General features: G+C 38.3%; 1 pseudogene across 1 annotated transcript; it reads left to right on the forward strand.

Annotated features, from left to right (window-relative positions):
* Window positions 1–846: 846 nt before the first annotated feature.
* LOC308495092 (transcription initiation protein SPT3 homolog) lies at window positions 847–2,264 on the forward strand (annotated as a pseudogene). Its single transcript has 2 exons — window positions 847–859; window positions 1,728–2,264. The product of its transcript is annotated as a transcription initiation protein SPT3 homolog (transcript).
* The last annotated feature ends 4,677 nt before the right edge of the window (window positions 2,265–6,941 follow it).

Below are 6,941 nucleotides of genomic sequence, written 5' to 3' on the forward strand. Positions count from 1 at the left end.
GCTATACATCTGAAACTAATATAAAATAATATTGAATGTCAACTCTAATTGCAAAATAAAAGAAAATTAAATGTGTGAGTCCCTTACTACAGCTGCCTGGACAGCACTGTGGCTGCACCATGGGCACAGTCTGGGTCAGCCTGTCCTTGGGTTGCTGGCTGCTTGCCATTACTACCCAAACAACTCAAGCCCATATGAGGACCAATGATGCAGACTGTTGATGAAACTGGGCATTTATAACTACATTCATTAAGGAATACAAAGAAAATATTCAAAGGGACAAATAATGGTGTCTTCTGGTTGCAGAATTCGAAGTTTGTGGTTTATCATTATAATCAGCTTCTTAACGAATACAGAAGTTTTCAGCAGAGCAACTTTACCATCTGAATTAGTTAGGCAAGAATAACCCTGCGATGGTTATTCTATAGATCTGTGATGTTCAGGCAGTGATGTCATCACGACTGTGATCACTAACTATTGTCAAACAGATGAGAAGATTTGTGATATTGACCCATTTCACATGGAGAATACAAACTGCTACCTCCCAGATGCCCTCAAAATTATGACTCAAAGGTTTTCGTTCGGTGATGCAAGCGAATCTCTTCATGAAACATCAGTTTGAATAAAAGATGTGGTATATACTCAGTTAATATATTACAGTAAGCTTCTGAAGTTTCTCATCTTTTGGGAGAAGGGTAATATCTGCTGAAGATCTTCTGTTTTTGGTGCACAAAGATTAAAAAATTAGAAGTCCGCTAAAATGCATGTTTTTCCAAGACCACAAATCAAAGAATGTCAAAGAGATAAAAGAGGATGATCTGAAAGACAAATTGAATGGCAGTAATAATGCGAACAAAAGGTAAAAAAATCACTCAAAATTTTCACAATCTTGACCAAACAGGAGAACTCTTGGCAATGTTTAAATATGATGAAAATGGTGAAGTTAAAGAAGAAAGAATGGAGAGAGCAAAAAGATAAACTCAAATTATGGATTCAGGTTAAGATGCAGAATTCTGTGAAAGTCAACAATTAAGTTTCTCCAAAAAAAGGCTTCACACACTCATACACTGTTGGTGGGAATACAGACTGGAGCAGCCGTTATGGAAGGCAGTGTGGATGTTCCTCAAAAAATTACGAATAGAATTACCATATGACCCAGCAATCCCTCTCCTGGGTATCTATCCAAAAAATCTGAAAACATTTATACATAAAGACACGTGTGCTCCAACGTTCATTGCAGCTTTGTTTTGGTGGCTAAGACATGGAAACAAACAAAATATACTTCAATAGATGAATGGATAAAGAAGTTGTGGTATATATACACAATGAAATAGTATTCAGAAAAGATGAAATAAGACTATTTTTGACAACATGGATGGACCTTGAGAGTATAATGCTAAGTGAAATAAGTCAGACAGAAAAAGCAGAGAACCCTATGATTTCACTGATATGTGGTATATAAAGCAAAAAAAAAAAAAAGAACAAGACAAACAAATGAGAAACAAAAACTCATAGACACAGACAATAGCTTAGTGGTTACCAGAGGGTAAGGGGGGTGGGGGTGGGAGATGAGGGTAAGGGGGATCAAATATATGGTGATGGAAGGAGAACTGACTTTGGGTGGTGAACACACAATGGGATTTATAGATGATGTAATACAGAATTCTACACCTGAAATCTATGTAATTTCACTAACAATTGTCACCCCAATAAATTAAAAAAAAAAGGCTTCGCATTTCAAGACGGGTTAGACTGCAGCAGTATGAAGATAAAATCCAATAGCTAAATATGCTATGAAAATTTTAGTGTATTTAGCATATGAAACTGTGGCACATTTAGTGGATCTAGCTCTTTTTCTGTGGCAGGACATGGTAACCAAGGCAGGAGACCCCTTAAGCCATGCCATTTCAGTGAGCTTCACTCATTATCACAACTCTGCTGAGGGGTCTTGCATGAAGTCCTACCCAGACTCTCTCCTAATAATATACCTCCTCTTACACCAATGGCTCCACCATCTGGATCATAGCACTCAGGGAAAACCACATCAGGATCCCTAGGGAATGGGAGTGCTGGACAAGACTCACCTAAAACCAAGCAAAGGGAAAGAAAAAAAGAGCATTTCAGCCTGTGGTGTTGAGGTTCACAGAAATGCCATGCAGCCCTGCCACATCAGAGAGGTCATTCAACACTATGGCTACAAGATTGGCCCCATGCCACCATTCACAAGTGCCTACCACAGGAATGGGATGGCTTTGGCCTACTAATGTAACCAATGGCAACAACAGGATGTTCTATTATGGTGATTTCTGTTTTTCTCTTTGGAAAAAATAAAATATGTTTACCTTATCTGTATCCTCAGGAGTGGGTTGGTTTGTTGTGACTATTAACTGGCTGACTCCAGCTCTTTTCCAGCCCCCGTAACATTTAGTCTTGTTTACTAGATGGACCATTTAGCTAATTAATGGCAGGATGTTTGGAATAGTGTGTAGGTGGACAAGAATGCAGATCACACAATTTTGAAATTTTATATTTAGAATGGGTTTACTGCCCTTAGCTCACATATCTTAAAAGTAGTGTGTTTTTATTTCAGTGTTTAGTCTCTGTTTTACTTGATGTGTTTTGTAATCCAAGTTTGCGACAAAGGAAACAATTAAAAGGACAGTTTTCCCCTTGCACTATCCCACCAACTTTACTTTCCGACATTTGTTCACTAGTTCTACATTTATTTTAGAGAGAAATATCCATTTTATAAACTCACACTACTCAAAGACCTATTTCACCTGAACTGTTCCCATTTTCTCTTCCCTTCACCCCACTTATAACGTATGTGTCATTTTCGTATCTTCTTCCACATTTCCTGTGTATCTGCTTATCATGTGTGCTTTTCCTGACATAGATTATCTTCCCTCATCCTCATTTCTCTCCTTTCCCTGTCCCTCCTGTCCCCAGGCCCACTACTCACTCATATGCCACACTCATTTAGGATCCAAGTAATCAGAATCAATAGAAGAAGGGGAGGTCAGTCATTTACTTTCTTCCTTCGCAGCACTACCGCACCTAGACTGGAAATGTGGACTGCGTAATTCCTTGCTGATAGCAGCTGAGCTTCCCTTCTGGCATCTATAATTTCTCCAGTAAATAAGAAAATTTAACTCTTGGAAACAACCCAAAATATAGTAGATGTAATTATACAGTTCCTGATTAAACCTGAATTACAAGAAAAGGAAGTGTTTTCTTTAATTCTGTGGGAATTTTGTGTAATTTTACTTTTATCATGGTTTCTGCACACACTGAAATAACCTTTGCAAAGAACTTATAAAAACAGAAATGAGAAGCCTAAAAGATTTTCATCTTTTGACCAAATCATTGTGAAGCTCAGTTAATACAATTGTGCCATATTATTCACATTTGTTAACTATTATTTACCTATTCTATGTTACTCCTTCTGGAACAAAAGCATTATGTCAAAAACAAATATGCAGATATATCATATAAAAATTGTCAAAGGGTTTTGCTATTCCATCTATGTTTGCTGAAATGTACAATTAAATTTTTATTTTTATAGACAAAATAAATAAAAATAAATGAAACATTAAAAAAAAAACTCCTTGGTGGCAGAGTCAGTGCACTCAAACTCTATGCTATATTACCTCTCTAAATTATAGATAATATTCATGAACTCATGAAGATTTCCTCAACATGATTACCTAAAATAGATCATTCCATGTCCTCAGATAACTTTTACTTTCTACAATCTGTAATTACAGAAGAAATTAAAAAAAAAGATATTAGCTCCATGCATTACAAAAGGAGGAAATAAGGCAAATGTTTTAAGAAATATTCAAGCATATTTTATACTGTCCAAATACCTAACTGAGTAGCTACCTTTTACATAGAGAAGATATACAACAAATATTGTTCATTGGCTGACCAGCCACTAACTGACCTTGGAAGACATGTTTTTTAACAAGCTTCTGGGGAGACATCATCAAAAAGGTGGCGTAAGATGAGCCTCTGTAAAGCTCCCCTGGAATTTACAACTAATCTGACAATAATAACTCCACAAAGGACCCCCTGCACAGCACACAGGCAAGACAAAGAGGCCCACTACTGAATTCAGCTAAAGGTGGGAGAATCGTGCCAGCGGGGGAGGAGGGAAGGGAGAAGTGCGGAGACGAAGCCACGTGACGCAGGACAGAGACCTAGCTCAGTGCTCCGAGCTCGAAGCATCGCGGAACTACCACCGCTGCAGGAGAGGGAAGAACTCGGACTTCTAGGGCTTCGCTTTTGGCCCACAGGGCTGAGGGCAAACATATAACACGGATGAGCCCAATGATCACAGCAGAGACCTCGGAGAAAAGACTGAGGGAAGAAGGCTGAAAATGGTGGTTTAAGCCCTCACGGCTGAGCAGAGAATGGAAGCCTTAGGCACTGAGACTAGCTGCCCCCTACCTACCCTCCCAGAGCTCGCCCCGCCCCCACCAGCCTGGTGCTAGAAGCAGAACAGTAGCAGTGTCAGATCAAAAGAACAGAATATTTGCTGTTCTGAGAACTACGGACCGCACAAATATTCACAGCCCAACTACTTCCGGCAAAGGGGAAGGAGCTGTGGAAGCAATACCGGCTGTGGTGGTGGTTGCCGCCATTGTTCTGGACCACCTCTCACAACTCACCCCGCCCTGGGCCCCACATACATGGGTGGATCCCTGCATGAGTAAATAGAACTGCTGAAACATATGGGCTCTGAATCTGGTGAAAAAGGGATTTGGAACTTCAAAAGCTCTCTGCATCCCCACAGGGATATGGCACCCTATGACTCAGGGAAACTGTTGACAGAGGAGAAGCTAATCTCCCAGGGAATCCCCCCATTGTGTGAGAAGCTGGAATAGTGCAGAGAAAACATACCACTACTGTGTGAGAAAGGAAAAAAAGGCTGCAGTCTGAGAGATAATAAAACATTCCACTAACAAGTAATGGAAAACAAAAGAAAGACCTCTTCCTAACAACCTGTTGCAGAAGCCACTCCTGTAGATGTCTAGGAAGAGAAATAATAAATCAGTAATTGCGATGAATATCCACCTCAACAAGACAGCTCAGAAAGAAAGTGAAAAGTCTTCAGAAAAGGAACTTAAAGATATGGAAATATGTGACTTAAATGACAGCGAATTCAAGAGTGCAGTTCTTAAAAGACACAACGAGATGCAAGAAAACACAATAAAGGCATTTTAATGAACACAGAAACACAATCAAAGAACAACATGAGCATTCTATGAAAGAGATTGAAAGTTTAAAAAAAGAACTTAATGAAATTTCTGGGATTAAGAACACAATAGAAGAAATTAAGAATGAAATAACCAGCTTAGGTAGTAGAGTTGATTAGATGGAGGAAAGAATCAGTGACATGGACCACAGAAACCTGGAAATTACACAGATGGAAGAAGAAAGAGACTTGAGACTTAAAAAAAAATGAAATAAATCTACAAGAACATTCTGACTCTATCAGAAACAGCAATATAAGAATAATGGGCATACCAGAAGGAGAAGAAAGAGAGAAGGGAACAGAGAATATATTCAAACAAATGGTTGATGAGAACTTCCCAAACTTGTGAACAGAACTAGATCCTCAAATCCAAGAAGCGAATAGAACACCTAATTACCTCAATCCCAACAGGCCTTCTCCAAGGCACATTGTATTGAAGGTGTCTAAAATCAAAACAAAGAAAGAATCTTCAAGACACCTAGGGAAAAGAAGACGGTAATCTACAAAGGAAAGCCCATTAATTTATCATCAGATTTCTCAGCAGAAACCCTAAAAGCCAGGAGGGAATGGAAACAAATATTCAAACTATTGAAAGAGAGAAATTCTGAGCCAAGAATAACATATCCAGCAAAGATATCCTTTAGATATGAAGGAGGAATAAATACCTTTGCAGACATACAGAAACTGAGGGAATTTTCTAATACACGAACTGCACTACAAGAAATACTAAAGGAAGCTATTCGATCACCATCAACAGGGACAATTTGTGGCAACCAAAACATAAAAAGGGGGAGAGCAAAGGCCTCAAACGGAATATGGGAATGGAGAAAGTAAGCATGCTGAAGGAAATGGAATACTCTAAATATCAAACTTTCTATTACATGAACTTAAGGTTAACCAATCAAAAAAAAATCCAGAACTGAAATATGTACTGTAACAAAAGAAGAAACAGAGGGAAACATCATAAAATACCACTACACAAAAATAATAGACAACAACAAAAAGGCAAAGAAACAATAAGACACAGCCTTACCAGAAAACTAAAAATAGAATGACAGTAAATCCTCACGTATCAATAATCACCCTAAATGTAAATGGACTGAACTCACCAATAAAAAGGCACAGAGTAGCAGATTATATCAAAAAACTAAACACAACCATATGCTGTCTCTAAGAGACACATCTCAGCTACAAGGACAAGCATAGACTCAAAGTGAAAGGGTGGAAATTGACACTCCAAGCAAATGGTATCCAGAGAAAATCAGATGTAGCCATAATGATATCAGATGAAACAGACTTCAGCGGGAAAAAGATAACCAGAAACAAAGATGGACATTTCATAATGGTAAAGGGGAATATACAACAAGAAGACATAACAGTCATCAATATTTATGCCCCCAATCAGGGAGTGCCAAAAGATACCAAGCAACTACTAACAGAACTAAAGGGAGAAATTGACAAAAAACACAATTATACTAGGGGACTTAAATACATCATTGACAGCTATGGGTAGATCATCCAAACAGAAAATAAATAACGAAATAACAGCCCTCAATGACACATTGGATGAAATGGACATAATTGACATATACAGAGCACTTCATCTTGAAACATCAGACTATACATTTCTTTTTTAGTGTACATGGAACATTCTCAAGGATAGACCATATACTGGGACATA

This window comes from Rhinolophus hipposideros (assembly GCF_964194185.1).
Source record: "Rhinolophus hipposideros genome assembly, chromosome: X".
In the NCBI taxonomy this organism is placed as follows: Eukaryota; Metazoa; Chordata; class Mammalia; order Chiroptera; family Rhinolophidae; genus Rhinolophus; species Rhinolophus hipposideros.